The sequence below is a fragment of the Lithobates pipiens genome, unplaced genomic scaffold (genome assembly GCF_037356315.1).
Source record: "Lithobates pipiens isolate NorthernLeopardFrog02 unplaced genomic scaffold, aLitPip1_a1.2 Scaffold_3, whole genome shotgun sequence".
In the NCBI taxonomy this organism is placed as follows: Eukaryota; Metazoa; Chordata; class Amphibia; order Anura; family Ranidae; genus Lithobates; species Lithobates pipiens.
The window spans coordinates 213682917-213708147 of record NW_027507790.1 but is presented as its reverse complement, the minus strand read 5'-3'; the positions used below and the strand labels follow the sequence as shown (position 1 = coordinate 213708147).

The 25231-nt window shown below is 42.7% G+C and overlaps 1 protein-coding gene and 1 long non-coding RNA gene across 4 annotated transcripts in view; one reads left to right on the top strand and one right to left on the bottom strand.

Moving 5' to 3' along the window:
- PARP8 (poly(ADP-ribose) polymerase family member 8) overlaps positions 1–25231 on the top strand; it is a 452966-nt gene that overhangs the window by 141155 nt on the left and 286580 nt on the right. The window lies entirely within an intron of this gene.
- The window catches only part of LOC143940939 (uncharacterized), a 68806-nt gene continuing 51666 nt past the window's right edge, over positions 8092–25231 (bottom strand). Inside the window, exon 3 of the long non-coding RNA XR_013263960.1 lies at positions 8092–9146. This is a non-coding gene — a long non-coding RNA (uncharacterized LOC143940939). The remainder of the gene's footprint in view (positions 9147–25231) is intronic.

Below are 25231 nucleotides of genomic sequence, written 5' to 3'. Positions count from 1 at the left end.
GTGGGATGAGGCCATTTCTTACCCCGCTTCGTCAAGAAATCAAAGATGGTCATTTATATGGTTGGGGAAGAACTCCCTTGTGCTAATTTCTTTCTATTATTGTTTGTTTTATGGTTTTTATATAAAAGATTATCATGGGGCCAGGAAGTTAGAATGATCTGTCGTTTAATACGTTGCGGCTTCAGATATCTACACAAACATTGCCGTTTGACTGCCTGTGGACATTGTGTTCATCTACTGTAACATCAAATTTATGTATGTAAGACAGCATCCTGAATTGTGCTGCACCGTCAGGTTTATGTTGTGGATGTTGATTCAATTGTTCCAATTGCATACGGTTTGTCTTCATACTCTGTATTGCCTTGCTTCATTTATTATTTATTATTTATTTATTTATTTCAGCTGTTTATATAGCTCATATAGCACCTTCAATTTACACAGCACTTTACATATGTATTGTACATTCACATCAGCCCCTGCTCTTATGGAGCTTACAATCTCCCTAACTCACATTCATACATACACATACTAGGGCCAATTTAGACAGGAACCAATTAACCTCCCAGCATGTCTGTGGAGCGTGGGAGGAAAACCACGCAGGCACAGGGAGAACATGCCAACTCCAGGCAAGTAGTCATGAAAATAAATAAAATATACATACAGTATATAACAAAAGACCTTTATGTGAGCGTGCCGGCACTATGCAAAGCAATAGAGCCCGATTGGCTCATAACGTTGCCTCTTCCTCCTCCAGTGCTGGAAAGAGGAGAATGGTAAAAATGCAGATTGAGGTATTATAATGGTCACAGCAGGTTTTCAGACCCAGAATCATAAACACAGAAATATCATCAAAAGAATCCCTAAGAAGTTAAATAATTTGTCTCTTTTTACCAAAGGCAGTACTGGATGGGCTGACCCTTTAACCACTTGACCTCGCCAGGCCATTTTTTGCGATAGGGCACTGTGTTACTTTAACTGACAATTGCACGGCGGCACTGTATTCAAATAAAATGTATGCCCTTTTTTTTACCACAAATAGAGCTTTCTTTTGGTGGTATTTGATCACCTCTGCGGGTTTTTCTTTGGGAGGTATAAACAAAAAATGAAAATTTTGAAACAAAACAACAATATTTTTTACCTTCTGCTATAAAATATATCAATAAAAATCTGAAAACATTGAAATTCCTTCATCAGTTTATGTATTCTGCTACATATTTTTGGTAAAAAATCCCAATAAGCGTATATAGATTGGTTTGCGCAAAAGTTATAGCATCTACAAACCATGGGATATTTTTTTTTTTTTAACATTCTATTATTGTTATTTTTTTTTTTTACTAGTAATGGTGGCCATCAGTGACTTATAGGGGGACTGTGATTTTGTGGTGGACATTCTGACACTAACTGACATTTCTGAAAGGGTTAACTGTGTGCCTAGCCAGTGTTTATGTGAACTGTGCAAGGTTTATTTTACTAGGGGAAGAGATGAAATTTATACAGGGACACAAACTCTATCCCTTCCCCCTTGTCAGAACTGACACTCTCCCTTGTTTACATAGGCAGATTGCAATTCTGTGTCTCTACCTGGCGATCGGTGCGTGCTGGCAGACATTGAGTGCCCAGTATCCGCCAATTGGCTTCTGCTGTGTGTAATCACAGCAGGAGAAAGCTGGTGGTGGCATGCATTTGTGCCTTCTACGCAGAAGGGCATGATCACGTATATATATTTATATGTGATCCTGTGCACAGCTGCTGCCCTGTAGCAGTAACACTGCTATAGGGCGGTCAGCAAGATGTTAAAGAATACATAGCTATATTAAATGTGTCTTTTATATCTGCCTTTAGTTCTGTTTTAAAGTATAACTAAAGGCAAAATATTTTTTTTTTTCATTTTGGATAGAGTGGAAAGAGATTAGAACGCCTGTCGGGCCTTTATTGCTGTCTATGCCCCCTTAAGGAAGACTCAATCTCTCTATTTGTTTACTATTATCACCAAGAGAGAAAGGGAAAACAATCACAAATTTTGGGCTGTTCTCAAAACAGGATTAAGCCTCATGCACACGAGACGCAGTTAAACGCGCGTTCAGATGCAGTTGGACAGTTTTTTCAACTGCACCTGAACTCATTCAATGTTATCCTATGTGTCCATGCACACAGTCTCGTTTTTTTCTGTTTATATGCAGTTGCGTTTAATCTCGTTTTTCCAGAAGCAAAAAAATGCGTTCAGAAACAAAAATTTCTGCGTTTCAGACGCAAAACGCGGCAAAACGCGGTAAAACGCGGCAAAACGCCGCTACCGCGTTTAGCCGCGTTTGCGTTTATATGCGTTTTTAAAGGTGACCTTTTTTTTTACATTAAAAATCTCAAAAATGATTGCAAATGATGAAAAACCATTAGAAAAATATTTTAAACAATTGCAATTGCAAGTGGACAATCCACAACTTGTGGCAAGTGACGTGGCAAGTGGACAATCCACAACTTGTGGCAAGTGACATGGCAGGTGGCAAGTGATGTGGCAAGTGGACAATCCACAACTTGTGGCAAGTGACGTGGCAGGTGAAGTGGCAAGTGACGTGGAAAGTGGACAATAGACAACTTGTGGCAGGTGACGTGGCAAGTGACCTGGCAGGTGACGCGGCAAGTGACTTGGCAGGTGACGTGGCAAGTGGAAAATCAACAACTTGTGGCAGGTGACTGGCATGTGACGTGGCAAGTGGACAATAGACAACTTGTGGCAGGTGACGTGGCAAGTGACCTGGCAGGTGACGCGGCAAGTGACTTGGCAGGTGACGTGGCAAGTGGAAAATCAACAACTTGTGGCAGGTGACTGGCATGTGACGTGGCAAGTGGACAATCCATAACTTGTGGCAGGTGACCTGGCAAGTGACGTGGCAAGTGGACAATCCACTTGTGGCAGGGGACGTGGCAAGTGACGTGGCAAGTGGACAATCCACTTGTGGAAGGTGATGTGGCAAGTGACGTGGCGAGTGGACAATCCACAACTTGTGTCAGGTGACGTGGCAAGTGGACAATCCACAACTTGTGGCAGGTGATGGGGCAAGTGATGTGGCAAGTGGACAATCCACTTGTGGCAGGGGATGTGGCAAGTGACGTGGCGAGTGGACAATCCACAACTTGTGTCAGGTGACGTGGCAAGTGGACAATCCACAACTTGTGGCAGGTGATGTGGCAAGTGATGTGGCAAGTGGACAATCCACTTGTGGCAGGTGACGTGGCAGGGGACGTGGCAAGGGACGTGGCAAGTGGACAATCCACAACTTGTGGCAGGTGATGTGGCTGGTGACGTGGCAAGTGGACAATCCACATCTTGTGGCAGGTGACGTGGCAGGTGACGTGGAAAGTGGTGTGGCAAGTGGACAATCCACAACTTGTGGCAGGTGATGTGGCTGGTGACGTGGTAAGTGGACAATCCACAACTTGTGGCAGATGGCATGGCAGGTGACGTGGAAAGTGGACAATCCACATCTTGTGGCAAGTGACGTGGCAGGTGATGTGGCAAGTGACGTGGCAAGTGGACAATCCACAACTTGTGGCAGGTGATGTGGCAAGTGATGTGGCAGGTGATGTGACAAGTGGACAATCCACATCTTGTGGCAAGTGACGTGGCAGCTGACGTGGCAAGTGACGTGGCAGGTGACGTGGCAAGTGACATGGCAAGTGGACAATCCACATCTCGTGGCAAGTGACGTGGCAGGTGATGTGGCAAGTGACGTGGCAAGTGGACAATCCACAACTTGTGGCAGGTGACGTGGCAGGTGATGTGGCAAGTGACGTGGCAGCTGACGTGGCAAGTGGACAATCCAAAACTTGTGGCAGGTGACGTGGCAAGTGACGTGGCAGGTGACGTGGCAAGTGATGTGGCAAGTGGACAATCCACAGCTTGTGGCAAGTGACGTGGCAAGTGGACAATCCACAACTTGTGGCAGGTGACGTGGCAAGTGACGTGGCAGGTGAAGTGGCAAGTGACGCGGCAAGTAGACAATCCACAACTTGTGGCAGGTGATGTGGCAAGTGACGTGGCAGGTGATGTGGCAAGTCACGTGGCAAGTGGACAATCCACAACTTGTGGCAGGTGATGTGGCTGGTGACGTGTCAAGTGGACAATCCACAGCTTGTGGCAGGTGGCATGGCAGATGACGTGGAAAGTGGACAATCCACATCTCGTGGCAAGTGACGTGGCAAGTGACGTGGCAAGTGACGTGGCAAGTGGACAATCCAAAACTTGTGGCAGGTGACGTGGCAAGTGATGTGGCAGGTGACGTGGCAAGTGATGTGGCAAGTGGACAATCCACAGCTTGTGGCAAGTGACGTGGCGAGTGGACAATCCACAACTTGTGGCAGGTGACGTGGCAGGTGACGTGGCAAGTGAACAATCCACAACTTGTGGCAGGTGACGTGGCAAGTGACGTGGCAGGTGATGTGGCAAGTGATGCGGCAAGTAGACAATCCACAACTTGTGGCAGGTGATGTGGCTGGTGACGTGGCAAGTGGACAATCCACAGCTTGTGGCAGGTGGCATGGCAGATGACGTGGAAAGTGGACAATCCACATCTCGTGGCAAGTGACGTGGCAGGTGATGTGGCAAGTGACGTGGCAAGTAGACAATCCACAATTTGTGGCAGGTGACGTGGCAGGTGATGTGGCAAGTGGACAATCCCCAACTTGTGGCAAGTGACGTGGAAAGTGGACAATCCACAACTTGTGGCAGGTGCCGTGGCAAGTGACACGGCAAATGCAAGTGTACAACTGCTCTCTATGCTGCTGCTGCTCACTCTGATCAAAATAGCAGAAATAGTTAAAAAAAATGCTTTGAGAGCTTGGGGAGGGTCTACATGATGTTATCTTTATAAACGCGTCTAAATGCAAACGCGTCTAAACGCGTCTAAACGCGTCTAAACGCGACATGCAAACGCGGCAAAACGCGCGTTTCTAAACGCGCGTTTCAGCTTTTTTTTAACAGAGGTTTCATCTGCGTCTCGTGTGCATGAGGCCTTAGAGGGGAAATCTTGCAATGGTGACACTAGTTCTGGGAGTCATTCACTATGGAAAGATTTCCTCTCACTTCCTGTTTGGCTGTTGGACAGGAAGTGAAAAAAATCTCCCCGATGGGACACAGAGAGCAAAAAAAAAAAAAAACATCTGACAAGGGTTCTACTCTATTTTTTCTACTGTATCCAAAATGAACAAAACAGTTTTGCCTTTAGGTATACTTTAACTCCCATTAGCCCCCCCCCCCCCCCCCACTTGCTATAATAAATATACAAATGTCACATTTAATGGCAAAACGAATCAGTGGTACTGCTATTCCTGTTTTCATGATGCCATGTGCCTATCTGCAGCTGGCAGGCAGACGTGGACACCCCCCCATAGTTCATTGGACTAGAGAAAAGGTTGTCATGATATTACAAAGTCTGGCAGGATGCATTACAAGGACTAGTGTAACTGCACAATGGACTCAACCAGCAAAAACCAACCCTGGCTATGCTCAAAAAAAATGTCTTCATCACGTTATCAAAGGCAGTGTTTACAATACACAGTGCTTTAATAAACTAAATGCTATTCATTTTCTGGTTAGCGCACAATAAAGCACTCCATTTTTTATTTTTTATTTTTTTTTACTTTATTGAGTTTACACAAACGTACATTCCATAGAACGATGCACTTCGGTGACCTGTGGAGCCTTTTAGCATGTCTGCTTTGTTCTGCATTGCACATCACACGAGGGTTGTGGTATGAATAGGGCACATACAAAAAATACAATTGTTTTCTATGTGCCCTTTTGTGACTGGTGTTGATCAAGTGCAAAAAAAAACACCAGTCACCACACATAGCATGAACCTAATGTAGTAAAGATGTTTTATCTTGTAGGTTTTACAGACTGCAGCATGCTTAGTGGAGAGAGACGAGCTGGAAATATTCTTTATAATGATTTCAAGGTTCAGCACGTAACAAATTTTAAACCAGAAACTGTATTTTGTGCAATTATCTTTAATTCTTCTGTATTATGATAATTATGCTACGCGCCCCAGCTCAGTTGTCAAATTAGATCACAGTGGGATCTCCTAAACTAGCAAAGAGTTGATGGGAGAGGCTCCCTCCCTATGCTCTCTTCTATTAATACCTTGTTCTGTTTTATTAACTGTACATGACGCCAGGGATGGATATTGGATGGCAGAAATACTTTCCCACTATTTAGATTGTGATCCCTTTAAGGGGAGCACTTTGAAAACATTGTTGAGTACTCATGAGATCTCACCCGTGAAGGCCAGGAATGAGATTTTCAGTATTTTTTGGATTGCTAAGTCTTTATTAGGGACCCGGAACTTTCGAGGTTTGAAGGTTTTTGGGAGGGAAGAGCCTCCAAACCCTTATTACAGGTACTTTGTTCCTGAAGGGATCAACCTGGGTATATCCGTGTCCAGAAAAGGAAGAGGAAACAGTTGGGACCTGACTGTGAGAAAGAGAGAGCAGGGTGGACTAGGCTTGGGTTTGAGCCACAGTTACTGAACGGGGAAAACCTCCCCCTTGGAACCATGAAGTAGATGGGAAACCCCATTGTGGGACCTGTATAGTGGCAGTGATCCATACTTTTGTTTTGGCGGCTGAAATGTGAAAACCTTCCCTTTGGGACTCCTAAAGTAGACTGGAAACCCCAAACGCCAGTGTGGAACCAGTAGAGTGGTGGTGAGCCATACTTGTTTTCCTTTTGTACCAGAGTTATGGACTATTTTGGACTTGTTTGCTGAAGAAAGCTGTTTTGTTTTCTGGACAGGTTCAATAAAGGCTGTCACTAGGCTGTCGCCTAGAGGCGATTCAGTTCGCATTGTGCGCTATACAAGTATTTCATTCATTCATTCATTCAATACATGCATCTGGCAGTGATCCAGAACCCCCATATCCCATAATATTAATACACCTAACTTCAGACAGTCTATTGTTTCAGGTATTTGGCATGCAAGAGGTCTATGAGCTATGGAACAGAGGTTACATGGCGTGAGAATTGCTTGTCCAGAAAATATGGACTTGCTGTTTGGTTAAGGGCCCATTCAGTCATGTCAGTTCTTGTGTTAAAATACAACTAAAGGCTGCTGTCTGACAGTTTAATTAAATCCCAAATCAAGTTATTATATGATGTGCATGCTTCATAAAGTAACCAAAAAACTTCCTTTACCTTCCCTGAGTCACATTCCCCTTCATTTGTGTCTCACACGCTCCCCTCCAGGACACTGCAGCTCACAGTAGTAGGGTTTCAGCAACAGACACAGTGCTGCCAATTCAGAAAGCAGAGAACATGACTAGGTGTGGCCAGGTGTTGATTGACAAGCTGCAGGCCTTTGAATCAACAGGGGCAATGCTGATAGCAACATCCCCTGCAACATTTTTCATTGCACTGTATTGCAAGCAGGCACAGTCTACATGAGAAAGACAACCCTGCTCTGAATTCAGAAGCACTGCAGCATCATTGCCACCCAATTACAGGATGCTGCATCAGGTGGACATCACGTGAATGATCAATATGTATTGTTTGAGACTTTACAGATGGACCAAGAGAAAACTGTATATGTAGATGTGTTTTTACATAACCACTTCCCACCCAGCCTATTGCCAAATGACTCCTGGGCTGGACCGTTGCCATTCTAGGTGGACATCATATGACGTTCCCCCTGGATCATGCTTTGTGTACCACCCTTCAGGCCGCACTGTGGCGTGGTCCTTCTCCGGCTGTGTCCACCGGACACAGCCAATGACTGATCAGTGTACTGGCCCACTGCCGGTATCATGTTATTGCTGTGACCAACCACGGAAGATCAAATGACAATTGTAAACAATGAATGGCTTTGATTAATGCCATTCATTGTGTACAATTGAGTTGCTAGTTGTGATTGGTCACAGTGATCATATGGTACAGACAGAGCCAATCACAGCCCACCTGTACCATGTGATTACCTGTGGTCAATCACATAATCAGAACAATACACATGGAATAAATCAAGTTTCATTCAGTAAAAATGGTTGTTTATACCAGTGAAACTCATAAGCAAAAAGGTATAAGGAATTTTAATGTGTGTAAAAAAAAAAAAAAGAAAGAAAATGCTAAACACTTCCCCAGAGTAACACAATGTTACAAAACATATTTTTTTTAAGATAGCAGCCCAAGGTTCTGCTGTAAGGCATACGCATTAATGCTCATATTTTCATGCAGTGTGTATGTGAGTTGCTTTAAGGAAGCCCATTGAAATGAATAAGTTGCCAATGCACATGAACAGACCGAAAATTGGACATGTACTTTAGACTTGTTCCAACACAGTGTACCACAACACTGTGACCGTGCATTGTGGTGTGCGAACTAAAAGCATTTTTTTCTTTGTAGTTTTGGATAGAGGGAAGGATTAGAACACCTGTCACGTGATTGCTGATGTCTGTGCCCCCGTTCACCCTCTCTATATGTCCTGTGTACTGCTATCAACCAAAGTGAAAATGAAAAAAAAAATCCCCAAATTTTGGTTGTCACCAGTACAGGAATAGAGTGGAAATCTTCTAATGGGGACATTAGTTCAGCTCACCCTGGTGACTTTTTAAGGATTTCCTCCTACCTTCTCAACCTGTTTTGACTTTAGAACAGGAAGTGAAAGCAAAACCCCCAATAAGACACACAAAAAAAGTACAGAAACTAGTACCCTCTCTTCTGATATCCATAATGGAAAAAGTTTAAATGCAATGGGGTGCGATTCAAAATAAATGGCAATGTGCATACATCGCAGTGAAAAAGTGTGTTACGACTACATTACATGGGAGTGCTGATAGAAGCAAGGAATTACTCCAAAAGTGGAACTATGATTTAACATATTTAGTCTTTCGCTTTATTAAACGGCTTCCAGTAAATTTGAAGATCCATTTCATTCCATCATCCTGATAGAAAAGATTTTAGGAGAAAATCATTGGTTTCCTTGCCTCCAAAGCTTGGTATAATGAGGTCAGTGTGACCATAAAGATGATGTACTTGTGATATTAATCCAGCTATTCAGCAAGCACAAAGCTACAGCACAAAAAGAAACGAATACCGCTTTGAGTCACCTCTTTTCACTGCCTGGAAAGTTTGCTTGTTGTTCTTAAAGTGGAGGGCCACCCTAAAAAAAAAAATAATACATTAACATTCACACAAAAAAAGACAAAAAACAGATAAAAAAGATAAAAAACAACATTTGAAATTTTTTTTTTACTTCTCAGAAACCCCTGTTGCTAGGCAGTCTTCCTAATCTGCCTGTTCCTATTCCACGGTGCTTCCTCCTCTTCAGCGAGCGGCCATGTTGTCTTCTGGGACATGTGTGTGGGGCCATTCACAAAACGCTGCGTGACTTGCGAATGTGCAGTAGGAAACAGACAGTGAAGCCGCAAGGCTCCACTGCCTGTTTCCCTTTGTCAAGATGGCAGCTCCGGCACCTGATCCGACGGACAGATCGGCCTCGGGCCGCCGACATTGCAAGCTCGCTGGACAGGTAAGTGTCCTTATTAAAAGTCAGCAGCTACAGTGTTTGTAGCTGTTGACTTAAAAAAAAAAAAAATTGCGGCTGGAACACCATTTTAAGTGGTGACCCACACATTCAAATGTGTGCTCTTTAAAGTGTATCTAAACCTCAAAAATAAAAGATATATTATATATCATAATTTACCAGTCCTAAGATGTAGTGGCTGTATTTGATTGTTTTTTCAGACTTTTCAATCTTTTTTTTCATCTGGTGACCCTTCCAGTAACGCACTTACTATCCTAGGGTGGAAATTATTATTCACCATACTGTATCTATTGAGGAACAGCATTGTTACCCTAGGGGGTTAGGGGTGAGATTTTAGTCCAGAGAGAGAGCTGGGAACAATGCTGATTTGGGTGCAAGGCTAGATGCTATTAATTTACAAGATTTCTGGCAGGATCAATAGGTAATTTTTTTAATAGTGGAACAGATATTAAAAAAACACTCCCACTGTACCTAAAGATCCCATCCTTTTTGCCTTTGGACGTGGCATCTTGATGACTTCTCCACCAACCTCCACTCTTAAAAATCTCCCTCAATGGGCCCATATATGTCTCTTGGTAGAGCGTAGGACCATAATGCAAGCATGGATCAACCCTTCCCCTCCACAATTGTTGGCAGTAGCGCTTTGGACGTTATTTTTTTATGGAGAAGCTGGACACTATCACCCAAAACTACAAACCTATGACCCACACCCTGAGGCAATTCAGTTTGCATAGGTAGCGCTATACAAGTCACTCACTCACTCAATCGCACACCCTATGTCTTCCCCTCCCCCCAGTCCCTACTGTACTTACCTCCATTGGTGATGAGCAGCACTTCCAGGATGGATCAGAAGCCGTAGTCCGTAAGGCTGCTTTCACACTGGGGCGGTATTCAGGCGTTACAGCGCTAAAAATAGCGCCTGTGTAACGCCTGAAAAGAACCGGCCCCTTTAACTCCAGTGTGAAAGCCGGAGGGCTTTCACACTGGAGCGATGCGCTGGCAGGACGGTGAAAAAAGTCCTGCTAGCCGCATCTTTGCAGCGGTGAAGGAGCGGTGTATTCACCGCTCCTATACCGCTCCTACCCATTGAAATCAATGGGACACCGCGGCAATACCGCCGGCAATGCGCCGCTGCAGCGGCGCTTTGCGGGCGGGTTTAACCCCTTTTCGGCCGCTAGCGGGGGTTAAAACCACCCCGCTAGCGCCCGCACACCGCCGCTAAAACGACGCTGCTCCCGCCCCAGTGTGAAAGCAGCCTAAGGGTTCAATATTGGGTTGGCCCACATTTTTCAGCTAAAACAGCTTCAACTTTCTGGGAAGGCTGTCCACAAAGTTTAGGAGTGTGTCTGTGGGAATGTTTGACCATTCTTCCAGAAGTGCATTTGTGAGGTCAGGCACTGATGTTGGACAAAAAGACTTGGCTCGCAGTCTACACACTAATTCATCCCAAAGTTGTTCTGTCCGGTTGGTGTCAGGACTCTCTGCAGGCTAGTCAAGTTCCTCCACTCCAAACTCGCTCATCCATGTCTTTTTGGACCTTGCTTTGTATACTGGTGTGCAGTCATGTTGGAACACGAAGAGGACATCCCCAAACTGTTCCCACAAAGTTGGGAGCATGAAATTGTCCAAAATGTCTTGGTATGCTGACACCTTAAGACTTCAATTGACTGGAACTAAGAGGTCACCCCAACCCCTGAAAAACAACCCCACACCATAATCCCCCCTCCACCAAATGATTTGGACCAGTGCACAAAGCAAGGTCCATAAAGACATGAATGAGCGAGTTTGGGGTAGAGGAACTTGACTGGCCTTTACAGAGTCCTGAACTCAACCCGATAGAACACCTTTGGGATGAATTAGAACAGAGACTGCGTGCCAGGCCTTCTTGTCCAACATCCATGCCTGACCTCACAAATGTGTTTCTGGAAGAACCTTGTGGACAGCCTTCCCAGAAGAGTTGAAGCTGTTATATCTGCAAAGGGTGGGCCAACTCAATATTGAGCCCTAAGGACTAAGACTTTGAGGCCAATAAAGCGTTTAAAGGCAGGCGCTCCAATATTTTTGACAATATAGTAGATGTATGAGATGTGTGAGAAAAAAAAACAAAAAACTATAAATTCCCTTTAATAGAGTATAAAAGGCTATTGATTTGTGATTAGCCTCAAAACGAGTAAAATTGGAGACCTTTGAAAAGGAATGATTTTGCTCTTCTAAGGCGTGCGTTGTATATTCCTGTTGGTAAGCAGTATTCCCACTTGTCCTGTGCTGCAGAATATGTCGACAGTGTAGAAATAGAAGATAATCATAAGAGTCCCTCATTCACAGCAAGTCATACATTTCTGTAAGAAACTGCCTTGTCAGATTTAGTATGCAAAGTGATCTCTCCAGCATCATAAAACACATTCATGTGCAATAGATTCCCAACTGTTCTGTTGTTCTTGCCCTTCTATTCATTTCGTAAAAAACAAAAATGTGATCTATTGTGCTCTTGCCAGGAGACTCTTCACCGGCTGGTGCTTATCTGATGCGCAGATTAACGTTCGTCAAGCATGGTTTATATTATTTATCTGATTAATGTATTTCTTTTGTGACTGCTTATAATTAAATGGTAAGAACAAGTTCATTTTCATCGTTTACGGAGAATAGAACGATAATCAGAATTGCCAGGACTGGTCTTTTCATTAGGTTGCACATATTAGAGTTGGTTAAAAGTGACGAGCTTTAGACAGATATGAGAAAAGAATTCCTGGTGTAGTGTAAGGCTTGATTGTGGGGTAATGACGTATAGTAAGTCAATGTGCTTGGTTTATGATGGATGCTTTGCTGCCTTTTGGCCTGGATTGGGGGGCAAGTCGTAAAGGCCCAAATCTGGACACCAACATTATTATTATATCATTATTATACACCATTTATATAGGGCCAACAATTTACGCAGCGCTTTACAATGTATAGGGGGGACAACACAATTACAGTACAGTTCAATACAAAAGGTACAGGAGGGCCCTGCATTATACCTACTGATCTGTGTGCAGATGAGGTAATGACACTGTCAACTGCCCATGAAGAGTAGAGAAGGAAAGAGACACGGCTCTTGCCAAAATATGGGATTTTTATGGAGATAGTATGTCTGTAGTAAAGGTGAGCACCAAAAAACAATAATTCATTAAAAAGGTATACATTTATTGAATAGTATCAAAAAATAGTAAGATAAAAACAGTCAGAATACATAATTTTGACCACAAATTGTAGACCTATGAAATCAATACAGGTACATAGATGTGCAGAGGTAGTCAACACGTTTTGCAAAATTCTTCATCGGGGCACTATATACATGTATGATTTCATCTGTATTACATAAGACATAAACATTAGTACAGCATTAACCATATGATTTTTAACAGTTTGAAAATATACAATACCACTATAGTGGAATAAGCTCAACTGGTCATTTTACAATACGGCGCAAACCTCAAGATGTTGGAATTAGATACTAATGGAAGCCACATGCACCCAGTATAGCCAGTGGGAAAACTGGATTGTGATTATTATTGCCAAGAGCCAATGTAACGGACAATCTGGAGATTAAATTAAATTACAAAATAATTTATTTTGTAATTTAACCGCTTAAAAACCGGCCCATAGCCAAATGACGGCTACAGGGCGGTTGCTTAACTCTGTGAGGACGTACTATGACATCCTCCCAGAATTACGCACTCGAGAACATCCGTGACCGCCGGGTCCTGTGGAGCACGGATGACGGTAAATGGCCGTTCATCGCGGCCTCTTACCACGTGATCGCTCTGTCAAATGATGGAGCGATCACTTGTAAACAAACCGATCTGTACAGTGTGAGGGGAGAGATCAGTGACAGCAGCGCTGTGGGCTGGATCTGTAGTGCCCACAGTGCTGCTCACTGACAATTAACCCTGCAATACCCTGCCAATACTCTGCAATACCCTACCAATACTCTGCAATACCCAGCAATTCCCTGCCAATACTCTGCAATACCCTGCCAATACTCTGCAATACCCAGCAATACCCTGTCAATACACTGCAATACCCAGCAATGCCCTGCCAATACTCTGCAATACCCAGCAATGCCCTGCCAATACTCTGCCATACCCTGCCAATACTCTGCAATACCCAGCAATTCCCTGCCAATACTCTGCAATACCCTGCCAATACTCTGCAATATCCAGCAATGCCCTGCCAATATTCTGCAATACCCTGCCAATACTCCGCAATACCCTGTCAATACTCTGCCATAAACTGCCATACCCAGCAATACCCTGCCATACCCAGCAATACCCAGCCACACCCAGCAATACCAAGCCATACTCGGTGATACCCTGCAATACCCAGCCATACTCTGCAATACCCGGCCATGCTCAGCCATACTCAGTGATACCCTGCAATACCCAGTCATACTCGGTGATACCCTGCAATACCCAGTCATACTCGGTGATACCCTGCGATATTCGGTGATACCCAGCCATGCTCAGCCATACCCAGCCATGCTCGGCCATGCTCGGCTGTACTCAGCCTCTGTATGTGGCCAGGCTGGGGAAGTCACACATGTGGTATCGCCGTACTCAGGAGGAGTAGGAGAATATATTTTAGGGTGTCATTTTTGGTATGTACATGCTATGTGTTAACAATATTCTATAAATGGACAACTTTGTGTTAAAAAAAAAAAAGCATTTGACCACTTCCCACCCGCCGGCCGTCATATTACGTCCTTGACTTTGTGCGGGGATATCTGAATGATGGGTGCAGCTATAGGCATCATTCAGATATCAGCTTTTTCAGCCAGCGATTCCCTACACCAGAATGATCATAGAGGCTGTTCCACTGTTTGATCATTCTTATGGGAGGCGAGAAGGGATGTCCCCCCTCCCGCCGCCCTCCGGTGCTTCTACTAACTCAGCGCTACGATCGAAGCCAGAATAGTTTTTTTTTTATTTTTTTTATTTCAGGCTTCCCAGTCTAGAGGTGAGATGTGGGGTCTTATTGACCCCATATCTCACTGTAAAGAGGACCTGTCATGCCATATTCCTATTACAAGGGATGTTTACATTCCTTGTAATAGGAATAAAAGTGATCAAAAAATTTATTTTTGGGGGAAAAAGTGTCAAACTAAAATAAATAAATAAAAATGAACAATAAAAAAAAAAAAAAAAATTTCGGCGCATCTGTCCCGGTGTGCTAGCATGCAGAAATGAACGCATACGTAAGTCCCCCCACATATGAAAATAGTGTTCAAAGCACACACGTGAGGTTCAGCTGCGAACGTTAGAGTGAGAGCAATAATTTTTGCTCTAGTCCTCCACTGTAACTCAAAACATGTAACCAGTAAAAAAATTTAAAGCGTCGCCTATGGGGATTTTTAAGTAGCAATGTTTGGCGCCATTCCACCAGTGTTTGCAATTTTGAAGGGTGACATGTTAGGTATCTATTTACTCGGCATAACTTCATCTTTCACATTATGCAAAAACATTGGGCTAACTTTACTGTTTTTCTTTTTTTGAAGCCCAAAACTGTTTTTTTTTTTCCAAAAAAAGGTTCGAAAAATTGCTGTGCAAATACCGTGCAAGATAAAAAATTGCAACAACTGCTATTGTATTCTCTAAGGTCTTTGTTAAAAAAAATATATAATGTTTTGGGTTTCTATGTAATTTTCTAGCAATTAAATGATGATTTTAACATATAGAAGAGAAATGCCAGAACTGGCCTGGGTGCTCCAGAACGCCTGATGGTGTTCCCTGCATGTTGGGCCTCTGTATGTGGCCATGCTGTGTAAAAGTCTCACACAGGTGGTATCGCCATACTAAGTTGGCTCCCCTGCACGAGCCGTCATAGCTATACATGGCTCATGGGGCCAGGATAGCAGGCGCGCGCACCCGCTGCATAGCGGGAGTGCCGATGCTCGTGGCCGACGGTCGCGATGACAGCCAGCCACGAGCGATCATGAGCAGGAGACACAAAACAGGGATAAGTATGTGTAAAAACATTTAGCTAACAACGCCGCACAACGCCGAATCGCAAAAAGTGCTCTGGTCAGGAAGGGGGTAAATTCTTCTGGGGCTGAAGTGGTTAAAGCATAGCTCCACCCAAAAGGGGAAGTTCCAATTTAAGCCTTCCCCTTTTAAAGCCTGTACCTGACAAAATGAAATCAATTAAGACTGCAATGCTCACCTTCAGTCTGGAGCTGCCACCACAATACTCTTTCCACCACAAAATGTCCTTAGATTTTTGTGTCGATTGATGTTTAAAGCCGTATTAAAGAGGAGTTTCCGTCTATAAAGAAATACATTTAAGAGTCAGCAGCTACATATACTGTAGCTGCTTACTTTTAATATAAGGACACTTACCTGTCCAGAGAGCTCTGCGATGTCGACACCCCTAGCCGATTAGTCTTTCGGCTTTGGGGGCATCTGTATTAAGGGAAACAGGGAGTAAAGCCTTGCAGTTTCACAGTATGTTTCCGCACATGCATCGGTCGCGTTGCACTTTCTGAATGGTCCTGCCATTTTTTGGGACCTCTGTGTGTCCCAGAAGGCAGCGGGGTTGAAGGAGGAGGGGCCAGAAATGATGTAGATTACTGTGTGGTGATCTAACAGGAAGTGGGAGCGGGTGCCTGTCTACCCCCCCCCCCATATATATATATATATATATATATATATGTGTCTTATATGTCTTGTGTGGTGTGTTCTCAAAGGCATATTTAAAGTTCTGCCCCCTTTTGGTGCTCTCTCTTCTTACCTATTTTTTACTTTCTGTTATAAAACATATCATATAAAAAAAATAAAAAAATAAAATGTCTTCCTACATTTAGGCCAAAATGTATTCTGCTACATGTCTTTGGTAAAAAACAAAAATCCCAATAAGTGTTTATTGATTGGTTTACATGAAAGTTATAGTGTATACAACTATAAGATATATACTGAAATATTTATTTTTATACTAGTAATAGCAGTGATCAGTGACTTATAGTGGGACAGTGGGCATTCTGATACTAACTGACATTTTGTGGGAACTGGCTAACTGGCACTGACATCTCCAGTAGCACTAATACAGTGATCAGTGCTAATAACATACACCAGGGGTCTACAGACTTTCTAAGCAAAGGGCCAGTTTACTGTCCTTCAGATATTAGAGAGGCCCATACTATGGCCAGTGGGAGTAAAAAATTCCCCATCATCAATGAGCATGAACAATGCCCCATCATTGGTATAATGGGAAGAAGAAGGCTCCATTGTTGGTATTAATGGGAAGAATAGAGCCATCCATGGTGTCAGTGGGAGGAATGGTGTCCCATCATTGTGTCAGTTGATGGAATATTGCCCCAAGGGCTAGATAAAGGCAAGCAAAGGGCCGCATCTGGCCCCTAGGCCGCAGTTTGGAGACCACTGATATACACTGACACTGTACTAATGGCACTGGCTGGGAAGGGGTTAAGTCGCTGTAGATCTGAAGGGGACATGCAAGGAAAATAAAGCATTTTAGCTTGCACATGATTGCATGATAAAATCAGCAGAGCTTCCCCCTCATTTCAGATCTGCCCCTTAGATTTAGAGCGACTGCACTTCCAAGTGCAAAGTGGATTTGCCTTTCCTAACTAACCCCCAATGAGAACATCAGACGAAAAAAGATTACATACAAATACATTACAATACAATACATTACATCACTTCTGAAGTTGTATTCTGTCTTACAAGAATCTTTGTAACTTTGGTAACCTCTTCGTTTTCGATATGACACCAGCATGCAAAGAAAAATGGATGATCATCCATCCAATATTCCCATCATGTGTACGAGGCTTTTTTTCCCTCTTAAATATCTACAAACCTCCGGGCTAAGACTTCTAAGCATCTTTATAAAAATGCTTATATAAATCACTTGCACACTGTGCTTATTTTATATTCTGACTAGCCAAGGCTTTTATAGAATTGCTTTGTATAGTGTTTTTACCCTCCTGGTGACCTAGTTAAAGAGAACCTGTCACTTTTGAGATCATGCAGTTTTTACATAGTACAGGAAGTTTCTGTGGAGGCTCTGCTTACAATGCGGTACATCGTGTATGCCAAGGCCAGCCAGAGATGTGTCCTACTTTCTACATTGTCCTATTTCTCAGACTCTACCTTACCTGAGTCTGGGGTACTTGCAGAGCAGAGGATGTCCATAAAGAGACACTCTAACCAGAGAACTTCAGAAACGGGGTCAAGTGCTTAGAATGACCGTTTCCTACCGTTGACCCTTTCCTGTGCCAGTACTTACAGAAAATATGCTGCCAAATGTGTACTTGTTAGCTTATAAAACACTCATTGATGTATAATCAGTAAATAAAGTCTATTAAAGAGTCTGTCCCTTGATACGCAGTTATTACCCCTATGAGAGCTGCCATCTTGCCTCTCAGAAAAATTTAGAGAGGGTGAGACTAGGCTGTCACTTACAGTCAGTGTGTCAAAGACACCTCTGGCAGTCATGTACACTGCTCACTGCAGAAAACATTGGGCAGGGGAAATAGTAAAAGCATATTTCAAATTTCCCAAAAACCTGAAATATACTGCTGCTTGCATTCGTTTTCTTTTCTTTTCTTTTTTTCACCTGGTGACCTGCCCAGTAAACTCACTTCTTGTCTTAAAGTGTCTCCAGTCTTGATGACGGAACAATGGAGAGACACTTGGTCAGCCTGTATTAGATGGACTAGCAGATTTAGATGACCTTAACCAGCTGGACTAAGGCTTTTCTTCGTGCAGTTACAGCAACAGTTTTTTTTTTCTCTTTTGAGATAAAGGTTTTACATAGATCAATAAAAGCTAACCATTGTAAGTACCCCTGTAAGCCCCTGTACACACGGTCGGAGATTTCGACAACCAAATCCGTCGGATTTTGTCCGTCGGATCTTGTCCGAAACTGTTGCATACACACGGTCGGACTAAGTTGTCGAAAAATCCGATCATTCAGAACGTGATGACGTAATTTCGTTACGATGGGACTACATTCAGGCTAGTAGCCAATAGCTTTGATGTAGGAATTTGATCTGAGCATGCGTGGCACTTGGTCCGATCAAAATTCTCTACACATGATCGGAGTATGTCTGATTGAACCAGTTGGTTGGGAAATATTTCCAACAAGTTGGAAAATTGGGTCCGACAGATATTCTGACGGAATCAGTCCGATGCATACCACACACAGTTGAATTTTTCGACAACACTGTCCGATAGGACTCATTCCGACGGATTCTCCGACTGTGTTTACAAGGGTTTTAGTGGTAAATGGTTTGTCTCAATCCTCTAACTGTCACTTTCTCTGGATAGCTTGGTCTGTTAGATGAAGTTGAAAAATACCAGACTTACTGGCTGGTTCAACAAGTGATAATAAAGCGAAAAAAAAAGCCAAAATATAGATAAATTTAAAGAAAGAAAACGAATGCAGCAAAAATCTTGGCAGGTACAACTGGAGTATCACCACCAGGGTTTGCCAACCGTCCCTAAATTTATGGACATTTTCAAAATTTTGGCCTATATAACTTGTCCGTAAATGTCCATTATGGATGGTGGCTATCGTAAAAAGAAATTCTATTTTGTCCGATGGTCAGCTGCAAAGCGCTGTAGGCATTTCATGTGACATCTTGACACACGGCGCTTGGCGTGCATAAAACTGTGCCATACCCAGCTGCCATTTTAATTGTAGGAGCCGGGAGTAAAGAAGGTACCCAGCCACTCAGTCACACATGCTGTCTGCCCTGCTATGCTCAGTGAACAGTCTCTGCTGCTCCTTGCTCTCCCAGTGCATGCCCTGGCCTTCTGGGTCCTGCCTGCCTCCCCACCACTCTGCTGCCTGCTCGCTGGCTACCTAGGGGTACTTGAGGAGCACATCACTCTAAATAAGTTCCCAATGAGCACTTACTTCAGGTGGCATTAACCTTTTCAGGCCAGTGGCCCTACTACAGTTACAATTGGACAGCCATATGCCAGGACCACGTGTTCTTCTTTCTTCCAGCCAGTGACATGGTTTGTTCCTTCCTCTCCCGACAAATGACCGTGAAGCATTTTGAGGAAGTATTACAGAGCAAATACTTACCTCCACCTTCTCTTGTTTTGAACTCTGTGTCTTTAACTATTTTCTGCTCTTGGGCATGCAGGGAAGCCACCCACTTTGCAAGGCATTACACAGCGTGAGTCCAGGATCAGTTGCTAGGCAGGCCCTGTACCACTCCAATATGGAGGACCTGTCCCTAACTGGGGAATGTGGCATACAAAGCTGTTCCCTCACCACCAAGCCAATTGTCACCTGCCATTTTCACCGCTTCCACTGTTAGCTGACTGCTTCTCCTTCTGATATTTTAAACACACAACTGTACATAACATTTCCATTAACTAGCTTACATTAGAAACTGCCTGCCTCACTGTCTTATTAACACAGAGGGTTGAATGTAATGTTACTCTCAAATTCCAATTCCTTGTGATACGCCACGACTACACCTTATTAAACCAATGATTTTCACTCTCCCAGTAAATGACACAGACATCTTCTCTTCAGAACTCCTCGTACTGAATCATTATGTGAGATACAAATGAGATTGAACTCTTCAGTGCAGAGAAACAAAATAAAACAGGGAATCTCCAGAGTGAGCGGAGAGCCCCCGTAAGACAGTTGTCACTGTGCCAACACCAAAGAGAGATAGTCCGCACCCACCAGACAGATTTTGCCCCCTTGTTTACATAAGAAAGTCATAAATCTCTTGCGGATAAATCACCATTTAGACCCAATCTGGAAAGAAGCCTAAAGTCTTCATGTGACCTAGAATGTTGTTCTCATTGGTGTTTCAAGCACTACTCCAATATCCTCCTCTCCACCTTTAATCCGTTCCTTTCCAAGAGCATAATTCAATGGTGGCAGTATTAAAATGAGAAGGAAAAGCCTTCCCTAGTGTTAAACCACTTTATTACATGTAAAACGTTCTAGAAAATTCACCTGTATCAAATAGGTAGTAGAAAGCTGCATATATATTGACTGAACCATGAAGCTCCGCTGGTTCTCCAGCATGCGTTTCAGCTAACCAGATGTGACATAACCCATTTCCCGCCCTACGCATTTTGTCATCAGTGTGCAATGTCCTCCGGAGCCAAGCCTGTTTGGTTTTCTTTTAATTTGGTGGCACATAGGTGTTTTGCTCACAGCAGCTGCACATATTTTTCTAAGTAGTTGGCGTGAGTGTTCATTTTATTTTTATTTTAAGCAGCGAGAGTGAATCTTTTTCGAGCAGAGATACAGACAAAAAAAAAATCTAACAAAGGTTTGATCCATTCCCCCACCATCCAAAACTAAAAGAACAATTATCTTCAGATATCCTTTAAATTGACCATGTCACGTTTTAAAGATCTCTGAATCAAAGGCATCCCTGCACTTTTTGTGACTCTCAAAGATAACATTATAGTGTTGCTCAGGCTCGCAGTTTAGGATCTGACAAAGGTTTGATCCATTCCTTCCACCATCCAAAACTAGGAAACAAAATGTCATTAGATATTCTTTAAAGTGACCATTTCACTTTTTAAGATGTATGAATGGAAGGCATCCCTGCAAAAGAAAAAAAAAGGGTTAATATTGGCTCCTACCTCCATCTGCTCTGTTAATCTCAACATCTCTTCACAAATTGAGACATCTTTGGCATCAAGCATACATCAGAGGTGTGTTGCATACCTCTACCCCCAGCGGTTCTTTCTTCAGGCCTTTCCATTGGGGGAACCACAGAGCACAGAGGGTGGCCAGGTGACCAACACACCCAGACACAGCTTGATACTGAAGATGTTTGAGCCAGCGGAGCAAGTGAAAACAGATACTGGTGATGTAGACAGTGGGAGATATGGTGTATTAATACATTTTTTGGTAAGAATGCCATTTAATCATATATTTAAAACACAGGCAGTCCTACATGTGTTCCTTCTTACAGTTTATAATCTGGATGTAAACATTTAAGCTGGATACACACTATACAACTTTTGTTGTTAGATTTCTTCTTAGATTTACCTTAAACTATGTAGTGCAAGGGCCTGCCTGATTGCAAACAAATTGAAAGTGTTTAGGTTTGACCCCATATTATATGGTTTTGGTAAATCCAAAGGAAAAAAATGAAAGAAAATGTTGGCAATGTTGCCATTCTTTATTTTTTTGCAGGTAAAAAGAAACATAGAAGGTTGTCTTCTTATATTCAACCAGGGAATAAAATGATCTCACTGTGCACTGCCAACGGCATATATTAAAGACCAGCTTTTTGCGACTTGCAGAGTCCTCCAAAGATATCATTATAGCGTTGCCCAGGCCTGCAGTTTAAGATCAATAAATTTAAATAGAGCTGTGTGTTGGCTCTTTTAGTCCCACAGGATTCCGGACTATAAAAGAGGACTTTCAGCATGACAACTTCACCACTGAATAATCCTGCCTATACTTGTGACTGAGTAGTAGTTTTACATCCTCCTGGTCATCCAAACAGGGTTACACAGTTATAGATAGCAGGTGCAGGGCCATTGACATCCAGTCATGAGTGTAATGGTATTACACAGCCATTGTGTTCCAACCTATTGAGCAAGCAATATAATGCTGCAACATAGGGGAGAGGACATGTTTTGAATGCATTTTATCCACTTTTACATGGGCTCTCTTACTTATGGAACATTTTTCAAAGATAGGAATTGTAATAGCAAAATGATCAGATTATCGGGTGATCAGACAGAAAATGTGTGAGCACCTTTATCAGTGTGTATGAATGCATTTTTGTGTGTATTTTGGCAGTAGTGCATGAAATGGCCTTTTCTCAAAATGTTTACCATGGATAACATTTAGGTCTCAGGAAGGCCCTCTTATATTTTTATATATCCATCTCATGGTACATTAGCATGATAAGCAAGTTGTTAATATTCCTTGGTGGTAAGTGACGTGCCTTCTTACATTGGTGGTCAGTGGTAAAGTGCTTCCTTATACTGGTGGTCATTAGAGACGTTCCCCTTTACATTATTGGTTAGTGGAGAAATTGCTTCATGCACTTGTCATTAATGGAGATGTATCCCTTTCCATTGGTGGTTAGTGTTGCAAAGCGTCTTTACATTGGGTGGTAGTGTAGTCCCTGCTTACGTTGGTGGTCAGGGCTTTAGTGCTTTTTTTTTTATGGAAGTATATATATGTAGCACCCTTTTAATTAGGCTACTACTGTTAAGGCAAAAATCATTTTTTTGGCTCCCATGTAGCAGAGGAGCAGTGTTTAATTGCTTTTGGCTGTTCTGGGTTCTGTTGGTTGCAAGCTCTGTTGCTTTCCTCTGGATTCTGGTAGGTTCCAGAGTGTAGGGAATGAGGTGGCAGACTCTCACCTACATATTAATGCATGCCTCAGCCAATTCCTGGCAGAAAGAAATAGGCTGAGGCCTTAAACAGCAGGGTCCTTGTCCTGGGGGAGAAGACCAAGTCTGAGAGCTGTGGCTCCCTGGGGTACATAACTGTATTTGAGAATCAGGCCATCTGGGTCCCAGCTCTAGTTAGAGCTAGGGGACCCACAACTAGACCTCCTGAAAGCAGTTGCTGGAGATTCCCAGAGCGTCTGACCTGGAGGCACCCTGTATTGAAGCTGATTGGTACTGCAGAAAAGCATTCAAGTACCCAGGGCATCAGGGTTGCCAACCGCCAGTAAATTTACTGACAGTTTGTAAAAAACAGATTTTTTTTACAACTGCCAGTAAATATCAGGGGCTGATCATTTCATGCTGCCTTGACTTTTTAAGTGTAAATCAAGTAAATTACTTTGTTATAGGTATTGTCAGTGTTTCCCTATCATGTTTATACTGTTCAAATATTCGCAGTGTTAGTTTTCAATAGAAGTTCTGTCATTTCTCAGGTTGGCAGTAAAAAATTTGCTCCACCAGTAAATTTTCCATATTTTGTCAGTAAAAAATGCTGTCTGTGTGAGGTTGGTAACCCTGCAGGGCACAGAGAGTACAAACCTAAAAGATCCTAGAGACCGTCCAAGCCAACCTTTGGGAAATCTGATTTAAGTTGCTGGCTCTTTTTTTGCAATGGAGCCCTCCTTCAAGATGATGTTTGCACCCTGATGAGACAGTACAGTTAAAGTGTCCTCTATCCCTGTTCACTAGCTTGGAGTATCCTAACCCTACACCCTACCAAAGTTTAAAGAGAAATAAATCTACAAAAGACATTATCTGCCTGGTTCTCGTGAAGAGAGTCTAAGGAACTACCGTGTACCAGGCTGCTTACACCTATAAGGGAATAAAACTCGGGACAAATAGCGAGACCAGTCTGAGGGTCTGTGCACTACATATAAATTGCCCAGATGTCCTTCCCTATTTTGGTAGTAGGAGATAGCGTGTGAAACAGCCATTCTCAACATTTTTACCATGGATGATTCCTTAAAGAACATTCAAATCTCAGGAACTCCTGCTTAAATTATTATATATCTAGCTTATGGTACATTAGCATGAGCAAGAGGTTGCTAATATACGTTGGTGGTCAGTGTAGTGCCCTCTTAAAAAGGTGGTCAGTGATAAAGTCACTTCTGTACACTGGTGGTCATTACAGAAGAGCCCCTTTATATTAGTTAGTGGAGAAGTTGCCTTTTATGCTTGGTTTATGGAGGAACTTCACATTTTATTGGTGGTTATTGGTTCGAAGCTCACTTTATATTGGTGAACAATGGGGTCCACATTGGGCAGTGAAGTTGCTCCTTACATTGGTGGACAGTGGTTTAGTGCCCTCTTTCATTGGACGTATATATGTAATGTACCCAGATGTCCTCCCCTTTTGGAAGGCCTATTTACATATATTTCCCAGTAAGCATTACCTGAAATCTGCCTATTTATGCCAGGAAAGCTGCAGAAAATCGTTGGATTCTTTGTATTATCTTATTCAGTTTTTTAGTTGATTTTATCACACTTATGTAAATAGACGGCTAAGAGTTAAAAAAATAAAATAATTAAATATCAATTGTAAGTATGCTTTGATTATGCTTCATTCTCCCTGGTGCCACAGGTGCTCCCCCATAAGTACCTTGTAGTAAATATGGTCCTGTCTAGCATAAAATGTATACATGAATTAAAGAATGATTTAAATTTCAGGGGTGAGCATGGAAAGCTACGTCTATATTTACAGCATAAATCATAATAATGGAAAAGTAATATCAGAAGCCAGGCTTTGAAGAACCCCTTCCACGCAGAAACTGTTTGTTCCCTTGAGTACTCCCGTTTGGCAATACACCAGACTGGCACAGCGAGTCACAGTTCTACAGAAAGCATAACCTCATTTTCTGCTCCAGGCACAGTGGAATAACAGCACTTGCCAAAAAATGGCTTCTCCAGTGATTCAGCTCCCTGTGCCAAAATAAAAGAAAAAACAGTTTGATTAATTATCAGTTGAATAGAAAACACATGCACTGTGCAATGTAAGCCAGATTCAATTGAATTATTCTGTATAGACTTTAGAGAGCACACATACCCACAGGTAACATGTTCCGCAAATAGTCTTATGTTACGCAATTTATTTTATTTATAATGGCAGGACTTTATGTAGAGCCTCAGTGGTTAACACTTAACATGGGTTTGTGTCCTGGAAGGATCGCACTGTAATCGTTCTTCTACCAATACATATTAAGGCCAACTTTTTTATTTTTAGTTCTGGATAGAGTAGGGAAAAGATTT